Below are 27,617 nucleotides of genomic sequence, written 5' to 3' on the forward strand. Positions count from 1 at the left end.
ACAGCCCCACCCTGATTGACCCCCCAGCTCTTCCCTCACCCATGTAGCTCTTCATATTAAATTATCTGTGCTTTAAATATTCTGCTTCAGAGTGGTCTCTATTTTCCTAGCTGGGTACTGAACATTAGAGCACTATAACTGATATGGAAAGAAGAGTTGGGAGGAGCCAGCTTCCTTACTTAAAAGGGAGTGGAGTAAGTCTTCCCAGGAGACATGAAGCCTGAATTCAGGGTCCTAATAATAGTTCTTATTCATTCTAGGATGGTCTGGGGACTGTGCTAAGTGTTCTTGCCAGTTGATTTTATGTAACTTGACTTGGTCACAGCGTGCTCAGATACTTGGTCAAACATAATTCTGGGTGTGTCTGTGAGGGCATCGCATTTGAATACATGGACTCAGTGAAGCAGATTGCCCTCTTGCACTTGGGTGGGCCTCACCCAATCAGTTGAGGACTGAATAGCATGAAAAAGCTGAGTAAGGGAGCATTCCTTCAGCCTAGTTGTCTTTTTGCTGGGATTCTTTTTTTCCCCTGTCTTTGGACTAGAATATACACCATCAGGTCTCTTGGTTCTTGGGACTTTGGACTTTGATTAGAACTACATCTTTAGAATTAGCCCTGCTAATTCTCTGTTGTGCTGACTGTACACCTTCAGACTTGTCAGTCTCTATAATTGTATGAGCCAATCCTTATACTAAATCAAACTCTCTCATCCTGTCTTTCTTTCTTGCTCTTTCTACACACACACACTCTTTCTATGTATATATTTAATATATCTACATATGTATATATTTAATATATATAGATATATTAAATATATACATACATGTGTAATTACATATGTATACATACAAACCTTATACATACATATGTTACATGTATTACATGTATACATATAATGTACATACATACATTAAATATATACTATACATATTAAATATATATGTATACATACACTTATATTAAATATATATTTGATATACTTTACATATTTAATTAATATTAAATATAATATATGTCATACATATTTAAGATATACATTAGAATCAAACCATTATTTGAACTTTAACCACTAATAGTCACTTTTTTGACACTCAATTTGAAATGGCCTTTGGAAATAAGTTACATATATTCTTTTATGAACCCAATCACGCATTTAACTTGTTTTCCAAATGCTTGTTGAACACCGACTATATTTAAAGTCATGCAAATATTGTATTTTTCCATTGAGTTAGGAAATTTGAGACACAAAGATTCTAGAATCCAGACCTCACCATGATACATTCAAGCCCATGGCTTTGACATTCTCCCAATACCCGTTGGCCACCTGATTAAATAGATGAGGTGCTAAAGTTTGATTAGACACTAAAAGATTATGTTCCTTTTTAAAACCTTATCAAAGATTAGTATGTCTTTCTAAATGAGCTAGGAAGCCACTCTTTGAAGTATCTACTAAGTGATGGAGTATTACCTGTCAAGCAGTAGAAGGAAGTGGCAATACAAAGATTTAAAAAAAAGTAAGGTTCACTTTGGGAAGTTGAGATGGGAGGATCATGAGTTTGAGACCAGCCGGCGAAACATATGGAGACCTTGTCTCTCTATGTAAAATTTAGAAATTAGTCAGGCATGGTGGCATGTGCCCATGTTTCCAGCTACTTGGGAGGCTGAGGCTGGAGGATCAGTTGAACCCAGGAGGTCAAGGCTGCAGTGAGCTATGACCACGTCCCTGCCCTCCAGTCTGGATGGCAGAGTAAGATCCTGTCTCAAAAAACAAAACAAAACAAAAAACTAAGGTCCAAGGGCAATAAAAATGTAGCAATAGCCGAAAGATTTTGGATAGTTATGAAGTATAGACAGCCTCAGCCTGCCAAAGTGCTGAGGTTACAGGCGTGAGCCACAGCACACAGCCTGAGAAAGAACTTTAAAAAGACACAAGAGGGAGCAGGGAGACTGGTCAATTGGCTGCTGTACTGATTGGGGTAGGAGGTGATTAGGATCCAAACAACACAGAGGTAAAGACGTGGAGACTAATCTTTGACATATACGATCTTAATGTTAGGTCTCTTAGGATTGAGAGATACTCTGCACTGAAAGTTCAGCTGGAGCTTCAGAGTGTGAGAGTAGATGATCGTAGCGGAAACGTGTCATGATTTTGTAGGAAATCTCCTTGGGGAATGAAACTTTCTGACTCCTTAAGTATGTACATGGTAGATTGTATTATTATCCTACATTCATTCTTTATGCTTTTTCTTTTTTTTTTTTTGAGACGGAGTTTCACTCTTGTTACCCAGGCTGGAGTGCAATGGTGCGATCTTGGCTCACCACAACCTCCGCCTCCTGGGTTCAAGCAATTCTCCTGCCTCAGCCTCCTGAGTAGCTGGGATTACAGGCATGCGCCACCATGCCCAGCTCATTTTTTGTATTTTTAGTAGAGACGGGGTTTCACCATGTTGACCAGGATGGTCTCGATCTCTTGACCTCGTGATCCACCCACCTCGACCTCCCAAAGTGCTGGGATTACAGGCGTGATCCACCGTGCCCGGCTCATTCTTTTTTCTAGGAACAGGACTTCTCACCCCTGCCCATTGCCATGATGGTTTCTTTCAGTGAGAGAAGTACTACGTAATATTTCCCTACTCAATTCTTAGGCTTTTCCTTTTGACTTGCTTTGGTCAATATAATGTAAGTAGAAGTAGTATATACCAGTACCAAGCTGAAACTTCAAGTCGTTTACAAGGACAAACAAACAAACAAAAATAACTCTTGCTCTTTATCCTCTACCTTGAAGGTGGCATGTCCCAAATAGAGCTGTTCTTTCAGCCTAGATCTGAGAATGGAGAAGATACATGGGCAGAAACAGCCACAGCCTATCCACAGCCAATATCACAAATTTCACAAAGGAGAAGCATTTGTTGTGAGCTTTGATTTTAAGTTCTTTGTTATCGCAGGATAATCAAGCAAAATCTGACGAATACAAGGCTCTTTGAGTGACGCTCATCCCAACACTGGGTATGGGAGTTAACATACAACTCAATCTAGGTTAACCAAGCATTGCAACTCTCTGGACAAAGCTACTTGCTTAGGCAAGGGAAAATGGAACCTACATCAGGTTGGTGGGATTTAATATTGGAACTCCTGTTGGTGATTTTTAAAATAGTCACTTGTTTTTATTCAGGAGTTACTGAAAAGTTATTTTGTAAATGTAGAAATTACAGAGAGCACCAAGAAGGGCACCCTCTGTAAGTGTGATGTTCACACGATAGAATGTAGAATCAACAGGTGAGTAAACATGTCAAATTCCTCATGGCATGATTATTCAAAAGTCCATCTAAAGTCTCTCCCAGAGCTTTTCATAGCAACCAAATATCCTGACCAATAACATAAGAAGTGTGTGTGTAATAAAATTTGGCTATATGAGGTACAAATTGTCAAATCGTATTGACTAGATGTGTGTGGATAATGTATATGTTTTCCTAAAAGGAACTAATTAGGACAAAGAGTTTGTGTACATAATATCAAATTCTGATTATCATGATAATCTGATTATTAAAGTTTATTTTTCCTTAATATTTTAAAATAGTATAATGCAGAAAGTGTGAAATAAGAAACAGGAAAAATACATACATGTTACTCATTAAATCAGATCTATGTTGAAGCTTATTCAGCTGCATAAAGATAAATAATTTAAAGGTGGAATACGGCATAGAAACATTTTGTGTCCAAAGTTGATTAAGGGAGGCAATCCACATTTACATAAACACATTGAGAGTAAGATATTACCAACATTGAGGATTTATTTTTACTGATATATATTCAGCTGTAATAGTTACACGAATTATATAGTAAACTCTTTTTGAAAATTTCAAAACCATTTAAAAAATATTTCAAAACAGGCCAGGTGCAGTGGCTCACACCTGTAATCCCAGAACTTTGGGAGGCTGAAGTGGGTGGATCACGAGGTCAACAGATCAAGACCATCCTGGCCAACATGATGAAACCCCCTCTTTACTAAAATACAAAATTAGCTGGGCATGGTGGCGCATGCCTGTAGTCCCAGCTACTAGGGAGGCTGAGGCAGGAGAATTGCTTGAACCCAGGAGGCGGAGGTTGCAGTTAGCTGAGATTATGCCACTGCACTCCAGCCTGGTGCCTGGCGACAGACCAAGACTCTGTCTAAAATATATATATATAATTTCAAAACAAATACCGCACATTTTATTGACGAATGACCTTAAGTTAATTCTATGAATAATTAGGCAAAACTATTTCCCTTCAGTAATATATAGATAATTTAGTTAAGTTATAGTATATAAAGGAAGATGAAAAAAGTTAAAAATTTAAGTAATTTTCTATGTTGCCTTAATTTCCTCTTCTGGGTCACTTAATTCTAGCTTAAATACTCTAGATTTATTTTTTAAGCATGCACATTTCTGCAACCACAAATAGTTTGGTCTCAATGTAATAGTCATGACTCACTTTGTGATACCAAGATATCAGGGGGAAGGAAGGCTTCTAAACTTTAATAATCTAGATAATTGCTTCAGCTCTCTACTTAGCTGATGAATCTAGCCATAATTAACCAATTAAATCACATTAGTATTTCACTTTTTCCCTAACCATAGAATTTAGAGAGATGAAAGAGGAAGAAAGACTAGAGCATCTATCTAAACATGAATGTCATTTCATTATAGAACCTTATTAAATGCATTTAAACGTTTTAATTTATAGTACTCTGTTGTTCATAATGAACTCTGCAGGGATTGAAAATGAATTTTTTATTCTGAGATTTTCATCCCTTTTGAATTGCAGAGAGCATTCCCCTTGAATTTCTAGTAGATAAAAATAAAATGTATTTTAATATCACATCAAGTCAGTCCCTGGGGAGACAACTGTCAAAAATTCATGGTATCTTTAAATCACTTTAATTACATTTTGCTGAATGTAAAGTAATATGTAAGAAACTGTTTGTTTAACTTTGTTGATGCCATAGTATTTTTCCTACAGTTAAGTTATATGCTGTTCAGGTAAGATGGAGTTATTCAATTAGGCTGAGGTTCAGGTGAATGGAGATGTACAGTAAGAGATGGATTTAGAAAGGAAGATTCAGACTGGAATGTAAAGCTCTTTGAAGGCCATGTGAAAAGTTTTAAGATTCAGGGACAAATATCATACCCAAAAACAAAATAACTAAAATTAATGTACTTCTTACTAGTGCCAGATACATATCCTACCTCAATTAATGTTCCCAGTAGTTCTGTTAGGTAGGTACTGTTATAATTGTCATCTTCTAGCTTTAGAAACTGAGGCTAAGAGAGTGTAAGGTCACACAACAAGTAATACATTTAATTCATAGAGTCAAATATCATTTTTTTGTATACTTTATAAATGATGAAACTTGAATTTGTACTAAGACATTCTACAGTCCATGCTTTCTGGAGAAAGGGAATGAGAAGATCTTGTCTACCTGCATTGTAAAAATAGTGATGACAGTACACAGTTGGTTAAGGGGAAAAAGGATAATTGCTTGAGTGTCAGGATTCTGAAGGATTAGTTGGCTGAGTCTCACCTGAGACCAACTCTGGGCTGGATTTGTGTCTAGGGAGGTGTGAAGGTCTATGAAAGGAGGAAGAACTATGGTAACTAAACTTAATGGAAACCCACCCATCACCATGTCATCCAGGAATGGAGGCAACACAGCCAGTAGGTGTCCCATTGATGTAGATCTCACCTTCTTTGCCTTTCAGAATTCCACATTGTCACCATATGAAAGGACATTTGCCACTTCTAGTCTTCAAAACCCAATTTATTAATCTGCCAGTCCATTCCCAATATCATATCAGAAACTCACTCCTCAGAAAACTTGTCTGCATCTATTGAGATGATTGATTTATGTCTGTTATTCTATTAATATGGTAAATTACCTTATTGAGATTTGAATGTCAAATCAACCTTATGTTTCTGAGCTAAGCCCTACATGACATAGTATATAATTATTTTTATATGTTCTTGAATTCAGTTTGTGATTGTTAAGTGTTTTTGTGATTACGTTCATAAGGAATATGGATTTTCTTTTGATGTCATTGTTTGGCTTTAGAGAAAGCTAATATTATTTTCAAAGAATGAATTGGAAATGTTCCCTTCCTCTCTATTTTCTGAAAGAATTTTTAAAGGATTGATATTTTCTTTCTTGAGTATTTGATAGAATTCACCAGTGAAATCTTCTGTGCAGGAATATTTTAAATGACAAATTCAATTTATTTACATGTTATTGTCCTACTCAAATCGTCGATTTCTTCTTCAGACAGTTTTGGAAATCTCAGTTTTTTTAAGGAAATCTGTTCATACCGTCTAAGTTGTCTAAGTTGTTAGCATAAAGTTGTTGACAATAGTCCCTCATAAATTTATAATTACTGTAGGGTCGACAATAATATTCCTTCTTTCATTCCTAATTTGGCAGTATGAGTCTTCCCTCCTCTTTGGTCAATTTAAGAGCTTGTCAGTAGATCTTTTAAAAAGCAATTTTTGTCTATTGTTTTTCAGTATTTCATTTCATTATTTATTAGTTTTCATTATAATATTTATTATTTCTTTTATCTGCTTGTGTTGGGTTTCATTGGCTTCTGTTCTTCTTATTTTATTTTTGAGACAGAGTCTCGCTCTGTCACCCATGTTGGCATGCAGTGGCATGATCTCAGCTAACTGCCACCTCTGCTGCCTGGGTTCAAGTGATTCTCCTGCTTTAGCCTCCTGAGTACCTGAAATTACAGGCAGCCACCGCCATACCCACCTAATTTTTGTATTTTAGTAGAGGCATAGTTTTGCCATGTTGGCCAGGCTGGTCTTGAACTCCTGACCTCAGGTGATCTGCCCACCTTTGCCTTCCAAAGTGCTGGAATTATAGGTGTGAGTGAACCACAGTGCCCAGCCTGTTCTTCTTATTTCTTAAGGGATTTGATTCTTTTATTCTGTTCTTATATAGGCACATTCAATGTTATAAATGTTGACCTGTGATGAGTCATTTTCTATTAATACTCTCAAGAGTTTCTCTATTTGATTATAATGTGTCTAGTCTAGGCATAAATTTTTTAATGTTTATCTTTCTTCAGGCTCATTGAACTTCTTGGATCTGTAAATTAATGCTTTTCACCTAATTTGGAAAAGTTCTCAGTTATGTTTTTCAATCTTTTTTCTGACTTTGTCTTCTTCTTCTGGAATTTTCATCACATGTATGCTGGCATGTTTGATATTTTCTCACATGCTTCTGAAGCCCTGTTCATTTATTTTCATTCCTTTTTTCTCTGTCCTTTAGTTTGGATATTTTCTATTTTTCTACCTTCAAGTTCACTGATTCTTTCTTCTTCTGTCTCAAATCTGCTGTGAAGCTTCTCTAGTTAAATTTTTCTTTACTGACTTTCAAACTCCAAAATTTGCATTGTTTTTAAAAATTTTTTAGCTCTCTATTTTTTCTTTTTAAAAATTATTATCACTATTATTATTTGGTGGCAAGGTGTCACTGTTTCCCAGGTTGGTCTCGGCCTCAAGTGATCCTCCCACCTCAGCCTCCCAAAGTGCTAGGATTACAGGTGTGAGTCACCACACCCTGCCGCTTCTATTTCTAAACTTCTCTTCCTAGGGTTAACCTCCATGTCTGCAGAGCTTAGTGACTAGTCAAAAGATTGGTCACAGGCTGTGTTCAAATGCTTTGAACCAGCAAGGCTTCCACTTTCTGAGGATGGATTTCCACGCTCAGGAATACACTAAAAACTTCAGGCCATATTAAAGCCTGGTCAGACTTTTACTTTCTGCTGGGATTTTCTGCATCTCTTTGCATGTACACACAGGGTCTACTAACCAGCAACACACATGTGGGTTAAACCCTCTCCCGTCTCTGCTGCGCATGTGTACAGCCTTGAGTCAATCTGGGCTGTGTGACCAGCTTATCAAGCCTCTTAGGGCTGTCTCAGCTTATTTCCCTGACTAAGTCCATTGATTACACCAAACAGGACCACAATCTTAGGCTAGTGCAGGCACTATCTTCCTATTTGCTTGCCTCTTAGATTGTCTCTTTAAACTGGAGTTTAACTCTTTAAACTCCAAATCAAGTGAATCCCCTCTAGCAGCAGAAGTAAAGCTGTGATTTTTGTGGCTATGTCTTGCCTGATTGAACTAGTGCTGTCACGGAGCTAGAGGAGTGTGTGTGTGTGTGTGTGTGTGTGTGTGTGTGTGTGTGTGTGTGTGGTGTGGAGAGGGGGGCGGGGCCAGGGGTGGTGGTATGTGGAGCTAGTAGGAACAGTCCAGAGCATGAATTCTGGACTTACTTCTTGCCTTTGGTCAAATTACAGAATTCTGAAATGGTTATTTTTGACTGTTTTGTCCAGCTTAAGAGTTGCTTTATGTGGAGAGAATTTCTAAACATTCCTGCTCTGTCATACTGGAAGTCTCATCTTATGCATAAACCACAAAGTTGTCTCACTTTGAGGAAACAGAGTGGTCTCTTTGTGTTCCTATGTTGTCATTATTGATGAACCAGCCTCATTTCCACACACCGTGGCTTCCATCAGCAGGAGGCACTTCCCAGAAGAGGGTGACAGCCAACACTCAAAACAGCCGGTGCACAGGTGCAAAACAAGCAGAGGAAAGGATCTGGGTGGATGTGAGAGTTAATTTTAATTGTCAACTTGACTGGATTAAAGATTACCTGAAGAATTGGTAAAGAATTAATTCTGGGTGTGTCTGTGAGGACATGTCCAGAGGAGATTGGCCTGTGTGTCAGTGGACTGAGTGGAGAAGATCTGTCCTCAGTGTGGTAGACATCATCCAATTAGCCAAATAGAACAAAAATGGCCTGAAGAGAACAGAAAGACCATTTCCTCTTTCCCCTGAAGGTGGGGGTATACTCTTCTCCTGTCCTCAGTCATCAGAACTCCAGGCTTTCTGGCTTTTGGACTCTAGGATTGTACCAGTGGCCCACTGGGTTCTCAGGCCTTCCATCTTGGACTGAGAGTTACGCTATCAGTTTCCCTTGTCCTGAGGCCTTTGGCCTTGGATTGAGTTATGCTACAAGCATCCCAGTGTCCCTAGCTAGCAGGCAGCCTGTCATGGAACTTCTCAGCCTCCATAACCTTGTGAGCCAATTCCCCTAATAATTTCCTTCTCATATATCTATGTCATCCATATCTATATCTTATAGGTATTTACAGATAAACCAAAAGACTCTATCTATCCATAGTCTCTCTCTGAAGAACCCTGAAGAATATAGTGGGCATCATTTATGCTTCCTGTACTAGTCTGTTCTCGTGCTGCTACCAAAGACATACCTGAGACTGGGTAATTTATAAAAGAAAGAGGTTTAATTAACTCACATAGCTTGAGAAGCCTCACAATCATGGTGGAAGAACAAGGGATGTCTTACATGGTGGCAGGCAAGAAAGAGTGTGTGCAGGGGAACTCCCCTTTATAAAACCATCAGATCTCGTGAGACTTACTATCACGATAACAGCATGGGAAAGACCTGCCCCCATGATTCGATTACACCCACCAGATTCTTCCCACAACATATGGGAATTGTGGGAGCTACAATTCAAGATGAGATTTAGATGGGGACATATCCAAACCATATCACGTACTATATCCCTTGAATACTATTCCTTGTTCCAATTCTCACAATTGAAAAGTGAATATTATGTCACTTTATTTGGTTTTCTCCTGTACATATTGAGTATAGAATTGTGTCAAGAATCATTCACATGAAGGAAGTAATTGTCACTCTTTTTGTTGTTACCAGTATATTTATTTTAGAGATTTCATGGGCACTGAGTGGGCAAAGTGTCCTAGTGTCAGAAAGTGTACAATGATTGTTACAGAAAGACAGCTCAAAAGACCGGGGATGTAGGGCAGCAGGATGATGTGGTTTTTTTCCTTTCTCTTTAGTCCCCTCTTTTTCTTTCTTCCTCCCATTCTTCCTTCTTTTTTCCTTTCATAAAATGCCTCCAAATCAAGATTCTCTTCTTTCTTGAGCTAAATGTTGGATAAATATTAAGAACACCAGAAGATATACTGTGATGAGCACCTGGTTTGAATGATCAGGATCAGAATGTGGTCTTTTTCAGGTCATTTTTTTAGTTATATGACCTAGACCACGTTCCTTAACTTTTGATGAAATGTGAGTCAATTTTATGGTGTGAAAAAGAAAAATGGAAAACAAAGATGAGCATGCCTTTCTTATATTTATTTAGGACTCTACAAATGTTTCTGCTTGGTCTCTGGACTATGTTAGAGCCAGGACTGAAACACTGGTATTTCATGTCAGCCCTGTCATCCTCTCATTGTACTAGCCTTCATTATAAAAGTGGACCTTCCCCACAGTGTATTTTATTAGTTAGTGCAGTTTAGGTAGTTTATTTATTTAGAGGCAGAGTTTTTGCTCTGTTGCCCAGGCTGGAGTGCAGTGGTGTGATTTCGGCTCATGGCAACCTCTACCTCCTGTGTTCAAGCAATCCTCCTGCCTCAGCCTCCCGAGTAGCTGAGATTACAGATGCCTACCACTACATGTGGCTAATTTCTATATTTTTAGTAGAGACGAGGTTTCACTATGTTGGCCAGGCTGGTCTCGAACTCTTGACTTCAGGTGATCCACCTGCCTCAGTCTGCCTCAGCTAGGATTACAGGCGTAAGCCACTGTGCCCGGCCAGAGTTTAGGTAGTTTAGATATGGCTGGTAGTCTCACGGCTTCCCTCACGAAGGAAGGAAAAGGTGAAGGACAGGGTGTCACTTTGTTACTAGGCATGATCATGGTTCACTGCAACCTTGATCTCCTGGGCTCAAGTCATCCTGCTGCCTCAGCTTCTCTACTAGCTAGGACTACTGGTGTATACCGCTATGCTTGGCTGATTAAAAAAATTTATTTTGTAGAGACAAGGTCTTGCTATGTTGCCCAGGCAGCTTGAACTCCTGGCCTCAAGTAATCCTCCCTCCTCGGCCTCCCAAAACACTGAGATTACAGGTGTGAGCCACTGCACCCTGCCAAGTCATTGGTATCTTTACCTCAGCAACAACTGGATTATTGTCTTCACTTCATACGTTTTATGGATTCAATTTACATTTAAAATCATGTTTAATCAAATGGTGAAACAACTAATAAAATGTGAACACCACTGTCTTAGTTGAAAGCTGGCCTTTCAGGAACACTACAAGCTACCTTGTAGAGATTGGGAGTCAGCCCCTTTCTGCTCATGATTAGGCACAAACCATAATATGTAAGCCAGGGAATGTTGGACACCACTGTTTTTTGGAACAACCTGAAAATAAATAGATTGCTGATTGACTAATCAGGTGCCATCTTTCTCATTGCCCTTAACTTCAATGCATTCTTCTGTTCAATGTAGCAGACAATCTCAAGAATGGCAAAAGTGACTATATTTTCATGTGAGTGAATCCTGCCTGGGAAGCTTAAATGGAACTGAGGTACAAATATCTACTATAATAATTATCCATAGTATTGGGCATTTCTACCTTTTTTTTTGTACTTTGGGCTCTGGGGTACATGTGCACATCCTGCCTCCTGCAGGATTGTTGCATAGGTACATACATGCCTTGGTGGTTTGCTGTCTCCATCTCCCCCATCACTTACATCAGGCATTTCTCCCAGTGTTATCCCTCCCCATCCTCCCCACCTCCCTCGCTGTCCCTCCCGCCTCCTCTCCACCCCCCCAACTAGTCCTGTGAGTGTTGTTTCCTTCCATGTGCCCAAGTGTTCGCATTGTTCATCACCCGCCTATGAGTGAAAACGTGGTGTTTGGTTTTCTGTTCTTGTGTCAGTTAGCTGAGAATGATGGTTTCTAGAATCATCCGTGTCTCTACAAAGGACACTAACTTGTCGTTTTTTTACGGCTGCATAGTATTCCATGGTGTATATGTGCCCCATTTTCTTTTCCAGTCTGTTGTTGATGGGCATTTGGGTTGGTTCCAGGTCTTTGCTATCATAAACAGCCCTGCAACGAACATACATGTGCATGTGTCTTTACAATAGAATGATTTAGAATCCTTTGTGTATATATGCCGTAATGGGATTGCTAGGTCAAATGGAATTTCTATTTCTAGATCCTTGAGGAATCGCCACACTGTCTTCCATAATCGTTGAACTAATTTACAATCTCACCATCAGTGTAAAAGTGTTTCTTTTTCTCCACATCCTCTCCAGCATCTGTTGTCTCCAGATATTTTAATGATCGCCATTCTAACTGGTGTGAGTTGGTATCTCAATGTGGTTTTGATTTGCATTTCTCTAATGACCAGTTTATCCCTTTTGATGTTGTCTGGCACGCATCGTTTCATTGTATCTTTGCAATAGCTTTTATTGTTCTACCTTTGGTTTGGAAATAGTTCTGCCTATCCAAAGGAAAATAAAAGCCATCCTTCTTCATAATTCATTCAGCAAGTATCATTGCTCCATTAGCAGAGCACTTACTCATCAGGGGAGAAGAAGTAAGAATAATTGCAAGTGTTATCTAGGGCTGGAGATACGTATCTACAGATTTCCAGCATTATAGACCTAAAAACTGCAGGCTGTCCCCTAACATGCGTTTATTCTTCATATACTGTTTAAATTTCATACCTCTTCTGTCTGTTTCTTGTTTGGACCAGGCAAGGAGGATAGTAGTATATTTAACCAAACCATGTCAGTTCAAATAAAGAATTCAGTCATCTGGGAAATACATATACACGAGTAATTCTTTGAAAGCTCTTACTCTCCCACTAAAATGCCTTTCCCAAATATCCATTCAATTTGTTCTTCAATTTCCACAGTTCTCTCTCCAATCTGATACTAAAGCCATTGGTACTGACAGAATACTAAAATCAAACAAAATAACAGCCACCCACCTTTTTCTCCATCACTTAGTCAGTTAAATGGCTACCTATTTCCATCTCTTACATCCTAAGATGTAACAAAATAAACATTTTAAACTGGCAGTTTTAAATTTTATAGGATAAAAGCCTGATGTAGGTTCAGGTTTGTAAAAGGGAAAAATCAAATGTATAAGAATAATGTTTACAAATTTTTGAAACAAGCCTTCTCAGCAGGATGAAGTTGCTAATACAAGCCATTTTGGACTGAATGGTTTGTATCTGTTTATAATAACTTGGATTTGTCTCCTGTTAAAATGTCACATGGATAAAGGAATAAATTCTAACAGCTGTGACAGGATTATCATTGCTAAGAAACTCCAATATGGTGGATTTATGTGTCAGAGACATCTACTTCACTGTCTTTCACTCAAAATAGTCCAAATATTCCCTTCCATGCTCAGGAAGACTAACAATAAGACACAGATAAAGGTCCATGATTCTGACATCTCATCCCCTAAGTTTGTTGTTAACTGAGACAATTGGCACCAAATGTCTAACATTTTCCTGAGGAAAATGGAGAAACTCATGATGAGGTCCCTTATTCTTTTCTTAATGGAGCTATTCCGTAAGCTGGATGAAATTAATGACAAACTTCAGCAGGAATATACCAACAATCATGATTTATTATTAGTGCAACACAGAAAAATAGAAAAAAAGAAGTGTTGGATAGTCAATAGCAGTCGGCATGTGGAGAATAAGTGAGAAGAATGACCCAACGTATCCTAGGAAAATAATATGAGATGACATTTAGTTGGAAACCTATTTATTGCTGGTAAATGTCACAAGAAATTGCATCCAACTGAGGCTTCATTCATTTACTCATCCATTCATTTGTTCATTTAATAAATATACGCAAGGCACTGTAATCAACACTGGTAATGAAAAGATAAATAAGCCATGGGCTCTACCTTCCACACATCAGATTTTTTTGAACAATATATGCACAACTAACACTATGAGAAGTGTCATAGTGGAGACGAGTTTAAGAAAACTTTGTGGTTAAAAGAGGGGGAGTGGGCCAGACGTGGTGGCTCATGCCTACAATTCCAGTACTTTTGTAGGGAGAGGTGGGAGGATTGCTTGAGCCCAGGAGTTCAGAACCAGCTTGGGCAACATAGTAAGACCCTGTCTATTAAAAAAAAATGCTAAAATTAGCAGGGTGTGGTGATGCATTGTCTGTAGTCCCAGCTACTTGGGAGGCTGAGCTGCAATCACTTGACTCTGGGAATTTGAGGCTGCAATGAGCCAAGATTGTGCCATTGCACTCCACCCTGGGCTACAGAACCAGATGCTGTCTAAAAATAAACAAAAGAGGGAGAGTGCCTATGAGGGTCAGAGAATAAATCAAACGGGAGATAACTGAGCCACATGTTGAAAAATGGGCAAGCATTTACTGGATCGACCAAGCACAGACAGTCTTCCAAGGAAATGAAATATCCTGAAGAAATGCTTAAAGGCTTTTGAATTCCACAGCAATCCCAGGGATGAAATCTGAGTAGTCCAGCTGAGTTCATGTGCTCTTCCTTGAGCCAATCACTGCCTCTGCTTGAACGGTTTCTCTGATTAGACCAGCCTAAAACATGTCAGAGAAAATCACAGTGATGGTCTTTATCTTTCTTCATAGAGATGCTGCTGTGAAGGTTAAATCAGCTAATCCATTGAAAGTACACAGGGACTGGCAACTAGTAGGTACTCCAAATAAAGTTTGCTTTTATAGTTGTTATGATGCTTTTTTTTTTTTGAGACAGAGTTTTGCTCTCGTTGTCCAGACTGGAGTGCAATGGCATGATCTCAGCTCACTGCAATCTCCGCCTCCTGGGTTCAAGCAATTCTCTTGCCTCAGGCTCCTGAGTAGCTGTGATTACAGGCGTACACCATCTTGTTCTGCTAATTTTTTGTATTTTTAGTAGAGACGGGTTTCACCATGTTGGCCAGGGTGGTCTCGAACTCCTGACCTCATGTCATCTGACTGTTTTGACCTCCCGAAGTGCTGGGATTACAGGTGTGAACCACCATGCCAGCCTGTTATGATGATTTTTAATATCATGAGTGTTTTTTTTTTTTTTTGAGACGGAGTTCCGCTCTTGTTACCCAGGCTGGAGTGCAACGGTGCGATCTCAGCTCACCGCAACCTCCGCCTCCTGGGTTCAGGCAATTCTCCTGCCTCAGCCTCCTGAGTAGCTGGGATTAGAGGCACGCGCCACCATGCCCAGCTAATTTTTTGTATTTTTAGTAGAGACGGGGTTTCACCATGTTGACCAGGATGGTCTCGATCTCTTGACCTCGTGACCCACCCGCCTCGGCCTCCCAAAGTGCTGGGATTACAGGCTTGAGCCACCGCGCCCGGCTATCATGAGCGTTTTAATTAAAAAGAGAGACATGCACACAGCTAGCTGCACTGCAGACCCTCACTGGGTGTTTCTTAGAGACCTGAATAGGAACACAGTAGAAGAAGAATAGCACTTGAGCAGTGGTCACCACATCCCCCAGGAAGCCTCCCCTGCTACTCTTAGTTTGGACTGGGTAAGTGGCTCCTTTGTAACTCTGTCCCTAGCTCCATCTGACCCTGTCATATTGTAATTGAAAAATCTATCCCAGTAAACAGTGACTTCCTCAAAGGAAGAAGTGCATCTTATTCATTATTTTATCCCCAAAACTTGGGATATTGTTAGATACTAAATATGTCTGTTCAAAGAACTTATGAATAGGCATGTCAGAGGACACTTCATGGTGGAGATTATAGCTGAGCCAGGCCCCAAAGGATGGGAAGGGCTTTTGAAATGTAGAAATGGGAAAAACCACATCAAGGAGACGAGAGCACTCAAAATAAGCTCGGAGATGGAGCAGTGTCCAGCATGTTTGAAAATGTCAGTTAATTAGATGCAACTGAAGGGAATAGTGAGTGAAGAAGATGGTAGGGCAGATCCCAAAGGACCTTGAATGCTAATGAGATTAGACTTTGTATTTTATGAAATATAAAAACTTTGAGAGGTTTTCATGTGGGGATTGATATGGCCGAAATTCTTCATACATATACATGCACACAAATGCACACACACATGAACACATCATCAGACCCACTCACACACATAATATAAGGCATTTATTTAGGACCTACTAAGTGAATGAAAGATGGGTTACATACATTAAAGAAGCAAAGTTCCCTGCTCCTAGGAGTTCTGATTTAGTAAGAAGTGGATTTATCAAGAACCTAATTATGTGTGATTTTCAAGTTACTTGTACAGACTCCTTCTAAATAAATATTCACACTGGTATCTAATTTTGTTATTTAAAAGAGAAGCTTCCCTTTAATTTGATGGGAAAAGAGCCCTAAAAACACCAGCAGGGTTCAGAAACAGAAAGGAACAAATCGTTCTGATGAGAATGTACCAATTATGAATAAAGAAATGGGCTTTGGAATTCCCCAATCCATAGGATTTTGAGTCCAGGGTTCGAGACCCCCTCAGGGATAATCTACCTTAGCCTTTCTGATATTTGGTTATATGAGCAAATAAATGTTCCTTTAGTTTAACCTAGTTTGAGCTAATTATCCTGCCACTATCAATTTAGAGTCTTTGTAGTTGTTATTATTTAAATGATCATTTTATAAATGTGAAAAAGAGGGCACAGAGAGATTAAAGAACTTGCCTAAGGTCACACAATTAGTAAAAATGCTGAACCAAGATTGAAATTGAGGCCAGTTTAATTTCCACACTGTAAGCCTTTATATGGTGTACAAATGGAGTATCAGTATTTTCACTGTTAAGGAAAATCATTGAAGTAATGACTATGTCTTAATTATGTTTTTATCTCCACAATCACTACTATAACATATAGTAGGTACTGGTTTAATGCATGCACAATCCTTGAACAAAATCTAAATCTACAAATATTTCAGATTTACTGTCTTTTTGTTACCATGAAATAAATAAGGATACCCACATCATTCATGTTGCAAACATTTCTTCCTGTTTATTAAACCAAAACATTGTTTGTGTATACTGATATGCGAAATTGGTTACTGCAGAAAAAAATGTTCTGTTGTCAATTCTTATTGTACTTTTCTGCATTTTTGTCTCTCTACCATTTTTCTTTTATCAGCAAAATCTTCTCCAAATGAGGGAAACAGTGAGCATTTTATAAACCTGCCTCGGGCTGTAAAATATACATATACTTATAATAGTGACAGAGGTATCTTTGGAAATTCCTCCAGAGTGAAATCTACTTCAGAAATTTGCATTTAACAGGCAAACATAATATTGTTGAAGAACACAGAATTATGAATTCATGGACATTTGAGTACTGGGGATACTTTATAATCCACACATCCATACTTCTAACTGTAATTTTTATGACTATATCGTTCAAATTGCCCAAGATGGATAAAGCTAGCACTTTCACGATTAACTGTATTTGAGGGGCTTGTAGCAAGTGCTTCATGGAAAGCTCTTTATCACTTGAAACTCATACAGGAAGTTTCAGGCCAAATAATATGCTTTCTGCTTTAGGGTATGAATTTGTCACTTCTTGATGTAAATCTCCTAAAGTTGATTGGTCTTAGAAGTATTCATTTAATACAACATTCAAAAAGTCTCCTGCTTTAAAAATGAAAAATTACAAGTGATTACTTTACAGCCCATTTAATTGCATATGGAGATTTTCTGCCCCTAAAGTTTCTCCGGGATAACCATATTAATGCTCTCCCCAAACACACTTTTGAGCAGAGTTTTATTATGGGTAGCACCTGACCTTTCAGCATAATTGCATGTGGTCCCAATTAATTGTTCTGTTCTACCGTGCATGGAATAATAGGTATTCTAAAATGAGACTAATTATGCAGATATCTGATAGAAAGGAGAATCTTAAGAGTGAGCTCTTTTAGGTGCCTGGAATTTAGAAAATAAGGTATAAAATGACACTTAATTAATAAACCAACAGGCATGACTAACTCCACAGGAGACTTCTAGTCAACCCAATTCAGACAATTAGAAGACTGTTCCCTAACTGAAACACTATCAGTTGGAGCTTACCAGCCAAACTGAATATTGCCATAAATCAACATGCTAGTGAGAGACTCAGTTAATATGGCTCTGTTTAGAAAAATATATTTTAAAATTTTGGTTAACTATTTCAATTGCTTTAAAAATACATACTCCACTCATTTATATTTAACTCTCTTGATGCCTTTTAAAAATATTTTTATGAGTGTTATTATAGTATTGTAAAGAAAAGACCAAGGTGCCTGTCTTTAACCCTAAATGTGATGTCAACTTGCTGTGTCATTAACTGATTTAAGGATTTCAGTAATTGTGTAACTAATTAAGGTTTCTCATATTATTTTCTCCTCCTCTGAAATGACTTGTTAGATTTTCTATCTACTTGTTTGTTGGAAGAACCTGTTAAGGAAATGAGTCGGCACATAGTGTGAAGTGCTGTGGGGTGCTGGATATGAGGAGAAGGTGGAGCTTGTGCTCATTGCCCATTCTCCCTCATTGGTGTTAATCTGATCAAGACCTCCTGAACGTTCCCCTCAGTTCAATAAACTCTAGATAGGACTCCTCCTAACTCTAGACCCAGATTTCCTTTTTCTTAGAGCATTCTCCTGTAACTGTTTATTCTTTCTCTGCCTCTTTGAGATGTACATAAATCTTTTTAAAAAGCCTCTACTAAAAGTACAAAAATTAGCTGAGTGTGATGGTGTGCACCTGCAGTCCCAGGTACTTGGGAGGCTGAGGCAGGAGAATTGCTTGAGCTTGGGAGTGGAGGTTGCAATCAGCCAAGATACACCACTGCACTCCAGCCTGGGTGACAGAGTGAGACAGACTTCATAAAAAAAAAAAAAATGCCTCGTGCAGGTGTGACAATGCAGAGATGTCTTTCTCAATGTCTTTCTCAAGGACATGGGAGCCATCTCTTTAAAACGTAAACATCGACAGAGCTAGCAACCCTATTTCCCAATTTCTGTTAAAGAGTAGGAACCTAAGTTTAGTGGGTGCCTTGCTCCAATTTGTAGAACTACCTCCTGTCACAAAGATAAGAGAAAGTTTACTTTTTAGGGCATTAAAGCTAATTAGCAAATGCAGATGACCTGTGTTCTTCCCACTCCAGCACTCAAAATTACTGCTCTTTATTTCAGTGGAGTGGAGATCAGACTTTCCTCTGCCCCTTGCAATAGCTTTTAATAAGTCTTCTTGCCTGTTTAACTTTGTATGGTGCAGTTTTTGCTTTGACGGTCAGTCCCTCCTGCCAACATTATGCTCTGCTACATATGACTATTTCCTGGGGTTGTTCCTTCGAGACTCCCAGCAGCTGTGTTGAACATATAACCGAGTGTAGTGAAGATGTTGTTGATTTCAATTATTTTGTTGTATTTCCATCATATATAATGCATATGATTTTTATGCCCCATATGCCAGTTGTTTTGCTAACTGTAGTCTTAATACTAATAGCTTAAATCTTTGTGTAAGGAAATTAACATTTGTGATGCTCCAAGGATGTGCCACATGAATTGTTTTGTGATCCACATATTTCATGGCATTTAATCCTGTCAATATCCTTGTAATGTGAGTAGCATTGTCTTTATTGTGCAGATGTGGAAACTGGCAGGTTATTTACTTGCACAAAGTCCGTCGGCTGAACGTGTTAGAATTCAAGGTAAGCTTGACTTCAAGCTTGAGGAAGAACCTGCAGACCTACATTTGAGTCCTAGCTTTCTCACTGAATTCTACCTAATCAGTTTACTTACTAATTAGCTCCCATTTTACCTATGGGAAAACTAAGGTATATAAAATTTAATGAACTTTCCCCATAGGGTATACAAGTATACAAACATTCTCTTGTATGTTTTTTTAAGACTGGAATGAAATGATGTAGGCAAACTGTTTAACAAAGATCCAAAATGTGATACGTAGCCAATAAATGCTAAATGTCATATTTAATGGAAGTAAAAGTATACATTGTACTGTCTCTTCCTCTGGGAATGAAGACACTACCCTGGCAGCAAAATTCAGGGTGACTTAGAATCTATGATCCTGTCAGTATGAATTGTTGATTGTTGAAAGATAGATGGTGGATAAAAAACATTCCTTATACAAGGATATTTCATGAGGAGGAGCAAACACTTACACTGAGTGGGCAGAAAATTCTTTGAAAGGTCCAATGATGGCAAGTAAGTGTTTGCGAGAGAAAAGAGATGCCTTCTAGAAATGAAGGAAATCATGACCCGTTCTGGCATGTTGAATTGGGAGTTTTCAGTCTGGTTTTGAATCCAGTTCTGTTGAGCTGAATTCAAGGGCCATGACATTTACAAGATTGTAAATACTTTCAAATGCAAAGGCAATACTATCTTTCACTTTTGGGGCATCAGAAATAAAATTCCTTTTAATTTATAGCTAATAAAAATTGTTCCCGTGTTAATTTAATCCATTTCAGTATGTAAATAACTTTTAATGATTAACTTTTTGAATACATTTTGGGATTAACAGCCTAAAATTAGCTTAATTTCAACAATTAACTAATGACTACATGGCAATTTAAAAGGCATTCAAAGAATCTAGAATATGTCAGTGTATGACATATTAATTTTTCCCTCTATAACATTTTCCTATGAGTTAGCTAATTAATTCTAACATAATAAACAAGTTATATATATGTTATAGTATTTTAAGAAATTGACTCAATTCACTTAATTGTTCATAATTATCTCAGTTTTTTTTGGACTTGGAACTATGTGGTTTCTTCTTGTTAGGGTAAAAAATAAAATATTAGAAAAGAAAAACTGGAAATTTTAATTATCAGTTGAGATTATCTGAGAATTTTGCTATGATAGTGTTACATTTTTTTAGTTGATTAAGTTTGCTCAGTAATTGCATGTTTGAAGGTAATCATGCAACACCTAAGAGAACAAGAGTAGAAATTGCTTCTTTTTCCTAGCCCAGAATACCTTTTGTAATTCACAAAGACAGAAAAGTCCACATTAGCTCTCATTGTATTGAAAAACAATAATGTTATGAGAGCTTGAACATAGAGACTGAACTTTCTGGCTTTGGAGAGGTACTAAAATGTACATTTTAAAACTAATTCTGGTGTTGCATTGTGTGACTATGTCTTCCTGGGAAATTTGATTGAGTCGAATTGCTATGAAATACATGCATTTATGCAAAGGTCAGTTATGATATAGGCAATCTATTTTACTGTAAGCTTCCTCGCACCGTTGGAAATGATTCCCCCTCCCCCCTTTTTTTTTCTTTTTAGCTAAGTGAGAATCTCTCAAGGAATACAAAAATTAAAGAAAAAAATTAAGCAGTACAATCTTAATAGTTTTTTTTTTCCTAAGTCTCCCCAGTAGAGGCCGTCACATGCATTTGTTCAGCAAAAGCAGCAGATTGCTCTGTCTAAAGTGCATTTATTGACCTCAAATATCTGAGCATATCTTTTCAGAAACAGAGATCAGCAGAAATCTAAAGCTGAAATACAATGACAAGGAGAATGTTGCTAAGGTATTAATGAAAAAAGAAAAAAACAATAAAAGCAAGATAGAAAGTAAAATTTCAATTTTATTTTAAAAAATGTTTATATACATATTATGCATTGCAGTAAAAAACCCTGGGAAGAAATGCATCAAATTTTTAATGATCTTCTTCTGACCATACAAATGGTGGTGGTTATATTTCTTGAATATTTCCATATTTTTACCAAAATATATCTTTATTATTAGAAAATAAAACAATGCTGTAGATTTTTAAAGAATACAAAGTAATAGAAACATAATTTCTCTAAAAAAGCCTCTAACTGTCATTTTAAGGACCATGATTAAGTAAAGATGACCTGGGAAAAACAATAGATTCCTATTCTTTCAAACTTAATCATACTTCTTAGTTCCTCTTATGTGACAGACAAATAGAACACATACTGAACGTTGATTCTACAGGCCTTATTCAGGTGAAAGATTTTTTATATTATATATACATATAATATACATATGCACACATATATATGCACGCATACATGGCCTTCATTACTTGCAAATTTCAAGTAATGTAATCTAATAATGTACATATTCAAATTCACCTACTCATTAAAATTTATTTGTAACCCTCAAATCAATAGTCAAGATGCTTTTGAGGCCATTTGTAGGCATGCACATGTGCGAAGCGGTAAAATTTTGGAGTCATCCAGTATGCAAGTTCCCAGCTGAGCTTGAACAAGGTGACACTCCGCCGTCTTGTTTGAAGATCTCATACTGATGCCCTTTTCCTGGTCTATTTAATGCCAAATTTGTTGCACTTCCGTGCATTTGGTTGGTGCCTTTGCTGTTTAAAATGGACCCTAAGCATAATACTGAAGTGCTGTCTGGTGCTCCTAAATACAAGAAGACTGTGATGTGCCTTACACAGAAAATATACATGTTAGATAAGCTTCATTTAGGCATTAGTTATAATGCCGTTGGCTGTGCATTCAATATTGATGAATATATATATATATAATGAATGTATATTAAATAAGGTGTCACATGTTCTCATTCATGCGGGAGCTGAACAATGAGAACATATGGGGATAGAGAGGGGAATGTCACACACCAGGGCCTGTTGGAGGATTGGGGCAAGGGGAGAGATAGCACTGGGAGAAACACATAATGTAGGTGACAGGTTGATGGATGCAGCAAACCACCATGGGACATATATACCTATGTAACAAACCTGCATGTTCTGCACGTATATCCCAGAATCTAAAGTATAATAAAAATACATTAGAAATAAATAAATAAGGCATCTTAAATGGAAATGTACATAAAACAAGGGTGTATATTGATTGTTTGATGAAAATGTTGTGGCAAGAGACTTGCAGGAACCTAATCTGGCATTTCCCTTAGGAGCAATCACTCAGTATTTGCTAATTCAATGTTTGGGTCTACTTTGTAGAACATAACTATTGTGAATAACAAGAATCAATTCTGTGTGTGTGTCTATGCAACTTTTACCTAATTTAAATATTAATATAATTTACATATGTAATTTAGAAATACACACACACACACACACACACACACACGCACACACCCCATTACATGTATTCATTTTTTTCTTTCCTATTCTTTTTCCCTCCCTAATTTTCCTGGTTCATATACAACAAAATGACTTATATTTAGTTCTTCAATAATTAAATATTGAAATGTGAATATAAGTCCTTATAGTGGCTTTTCTTTCTCCCACAGAAACTGCAGAAGAATAGCCTATCCAAAAATTTAAACTTTCTGAAGAAAAAACATTGATGATAATAACAATAGTAAATTGCAAGCTTTTGACAGTTTTTGGTGTATATTAACTAGGTGGTGGCCATCAAGGGATAGATGACTACAGAGGAAATTGTACTGAGAGGTCTCCGGGCTTAATTGGAAAGCATAATAATTACAAAAAGAGAATTAATAACACTCTACATAATAATTTTGAAATGCTATCTCAATTGATAACCATGAAAGTGGTACAGATTTTGTTGTAGCTAAGAGAATGTTTCTAATCCTGAATGTAAATGTTTTGACTCCTCTTTTTCAAAAGACGAATTCTGATAAAGTAAAGGTATCTGAATTTTTGTGTATGTGTGTGTGTTTCATCCGACTGATATCCAAAGGATGACCATGAAGAAGAGAAAGTGTATTGGTAAGCCACAGAAAGGAGCACATACCTATTTCCATTCTGAACCCAAAGTGCCTAAACAAGTTTTCAAAAATAAGGTTGGATATTCCATGCAGAAGAACAGTATGTGCAAAGCTACAGGTAAGTGGGAGAAAGTGAGATGTTCTTGGAATTGCAAATATTCCACCCAATGCATCCGCCATAGTCCTGAGTTTATGGAGAAGATGTGAAAGAAGACTAGAGACTTATGGAGGCTGACAAAAAAGTTGATGTTTCTGACAAAAGCCTTGTTCTTTATTCAGAAGCCATCATTGAGTCCTGAGACTCGTGAAGTCATCGTTGAGTCCTGGGAAATCTAACTTGGTAACATTTCTATTTCAGAAATCTGGCAACCATGTAGAGGAAGCTGAGACAAAGAGACTACTTAGGAGTCTATTTCAGGATCAGGCAGGAGCTAATGTTAGCTCTGATAATCCCAGTGCCTGTGGACTTTGAACTTCCCCATGTGTCCATACTACATCCTGGGGACTCCCTCTTATCCCCAGAGGGCCCTCCTCTGTCTGTCCTTTTAAGCTATGTCTACACTACTCATTTGAGTCCTTGAGCTCCCTGCAAATCTCTCAAAGAAGTCCATGTGGGTTAAGCAAAAAGTATCCAAGCTTACACTTTATTAATTCAGGGTCAAATTGTTGGATCTTTCTACAGATGAAGCATCAAATGAGAGTGGAATATAAAGACATTGTGTCCTTTATTAATTTAACAAAAAAGTTTGTTAAATGCTAGTACCTACAAAATACTGACTTAGGCATCTAATGAATAAACAGTGACACAATATAGAGAAATTCCACTCATTTCAATTTTTGCTCTAGCAGGGGAGACAGGAAAAAAATAATTACATATTGTTATTTGTATTATGAATAAAATAAACAAGATGATGATTTGATTGTAATTTCTTTTTTAGAGACGGAGTTTCACTATTGCTGCCCAGGCTGGAGTGCAATGGCGTGATCTCAGCTCACCACAACCTCTGCTTCCTGGGTTCAAGTGACTCTCCTGCCTCAGGCTCCTGAGTAGCTGGGATTGCAAGCGTGCATCACCACGCCCGGCTAATTTTGTATTTTTAGTAGAGATGGGGTTTCTCCATGTTGGTCAGGCTGGTCTAGAAATCCCAACCTCAGGTGATCTGCCCACTTCGCCCTCCAAAGTGCTGGGATTATAGGCATGAGCTACTGCGCCCAGCCTCAAATTTTAAACCAGGGAGGGATTTAGGGATGTTCTCTTTGAGAAGATGATATTCAAGCAAGACTTCCAGCATGAGAAAAAAGCAGACACATAAAGAATTGGGAGAAAAGTGGTTCTGGGAGCAGGTACACAAAACACCAATATATATGTACTTTGCTTTTTAGTTAGAAAATGCTTGCAATTTTATTTTTTTCTTTGTAACATCATTTGTAATTTTCAGATTTTTTTCTCTATTATAATATTCTACACAAAAGAGTTAGCATATTCTTTTAAATCTAGTCTGAAAAATGTAAAAATAGCCTGACTTTAAAATATGTGAATTATTCAAGGTGGAAATGGAATTTTCTGATTTCCTATGTGCATGTATGTGTTTATATATTAGTAAATATTAGTATAAAGTTTATATATTAGTATAAAGTGATTTATCTTAGTCTTTGAATTTACATTAATTCTGGAATGTACTGAAGACTTCTTTGGAAATAATAATAGGAATAGATGACATTAATTGAGTCTCTATTAATTCCAGGCACGATCATACACATAAACATATTAACTCTTTTAATCCTCTTTGGGATAGTATTTTAATTATTCTCATTTTATGACTGAAGTCCGGAGACATTATATAATATGTCAAGGTCACACAACTTTTCAATGTCAGTGTTCTGATTCAAATTCCAGGCAGTTTTCTTTTGGGACTCACATTTTAAATCACACAGAAAATATTTCCTATGCTGGTGACCAGGTGAAAATATAGCAGCGACACCATCTTGCCCTTAAATGAAATAAAATTTTTAAAAATTTCAGGAGAACAATTACGTAGTGAGTAGAATTTCCTCACTTGTATTATCTTCCTCCTTTATTTTTTAAGTATTGGCAAGTACAATGTCTTGTCTATATTAGTAAAGCCTCAGTAGACATTCACAGCCAGGCATGGCGCTATACACTTTCCATGACTTATCTTATTAAGTCTTACAACCATTCTTTGACATAATTGCTGTTAATATTGCCTGGACTTAAATTTTTACTTTGCCACTTTATTATCATATAATCTTGAGCAAGAAGCTTAATTTATCTATGTATCAGTTCCTGTATTTGTAAAATAAGTCTGATTTCAGAGCTTATAATTACCTACTTAATAATTACCTACTTATAATTACCTACTTAACCACTTGCATATTACCTACCACTAATATAAGGTAGCATTAATTGCATAAGAATAATATATTTAATTATTCTTAACATCTTATCATTTATGGTGTTTTTCAGAGCATCATAATTTCTAATTGCTCTATCAACAGAAAGATTTGAGAATCACTGATCTAGTATCTTTTGTGAAAATGGCTTCCACAAATCCAGGACTTGGGTCATTGAAAAGCAGTGAACCTTTAACCTGAGTTATTACTACATTTAAAGCCTTGTAATTATTACCTTGAATTTACTGAGCATAAGCTGGATGATGCAAAGTAACATATTTTCATTTTTCAGTGTTTTAAATTGAATAACAAATATGTTCATTTGTTGGTAATGCCAATCTCAAACTTATACCAAAATAATCAAAATGTAAAATGTAAAATCCAATTATATAATTCAGATTGAAATTTTGTTTCACTTTTTAAAGTTGAGCTATATCTGTGAAATTTAAATAACCAGACTACGATATTTTAATGTGTGATTTGGCTTACCCAATGGCCCAGTCAATAAACTGCAAAAATTGACTCTTTATTATGGCACATGAAATCCAGTCAACCCTGAATATAAACAATTTCTCTTTTGGAGCTATAGTAAGAAGTAAATATTCTTCACATATGGGGAAACTGATTAAACAACTTAGATTGAGTCTAATTTCAAAATTCATATTTACATACATGTATAAAACAGCTAGATAAAAGCTTTTATATCTATATTTATACTATATATGATATATATCAAATGTATGTATGTCTACAAAATATATATATAGATACAAGAATTTTTATCTGCATATATTTATATTTATACACATACAGTATATATGTTTTACTAATTTATTTGCCCTATCTGGATAAACTAATGAACAGAATGGTAATTACTTGTAACTAACTAACTACCATAGTAGTTAGGCTAACTCCTGTTATATGCCAGGTACTATGTTAAATGATTCCAGCTCTGCCAATGGGAACAGTGCTTAACTTCACAGCCATTCTCTGAGTTAGGGTTTATTTGTCTCTTTTAAAGAAGAAACCTAAGCCTAGGAAATATATTTAACTTCTATGAGTTGTCACATGCGTTAAATCAAGGAATCAAATTAGAGCCCAGCATTCTCTCTCTCTCTCTCTTTTTTTTTTTTTTTTTTGAGATGGAGTCTCACTTTGTTGCCCAGGCTGGAGTGTAGTGGTACAATCTCAGCTCACTGCAATCTCTGCCTCCTGGGTTCAAGTGATTCTCCTGCCTCAGTCTCCCGAGTAGCTGGGATTACAGATGCCACCACTATGCCCAGCTAAGTTTTGTCTTTTTAGTAGAGACAGGGTTTCACCATGTTGGCCAGGCTGGTCTTGAACTCCTGACCTCAGTTCATCCACCCACCTAAGCCTCCCAAAATTCTGGGATTATAGGCATGAGCCACCACACCCAGCCTCTGCATTATTGTTATTATTATTATTATTATTATTATTGAGACAGAGTCTCACTCTATCACTAGGCTGGAGTGCAATGGTGTGATCACGGCTCACTGCAACTTCTGTTTTCCGGTTTCAAGCAACACTCCTGCCTCAGCCTCCCGAGTAGCTGGGACTACAGGCACGCCCTGTTATGCCTGGCTAATTTATTTTTGTATTTTTTAGTAGAGACAGGGCTTCACCATG

The sequence above is a fragment of the Sapajus apella genome, unplaced genomic scaffold (genome assembly GCF_009761245.1).
Source record: "Sapajus apella isolate SASKATOON/1434 unplaced genomic scaffold, GSC_monkey_1.0 scaffold15, whole genome shotgun sequence".
Lineage (NCBI taxonomy): Eukaryota > Metazoa > Chordata > Mammalia > Primates > Cebidae > Sapajus > Sapajus apella.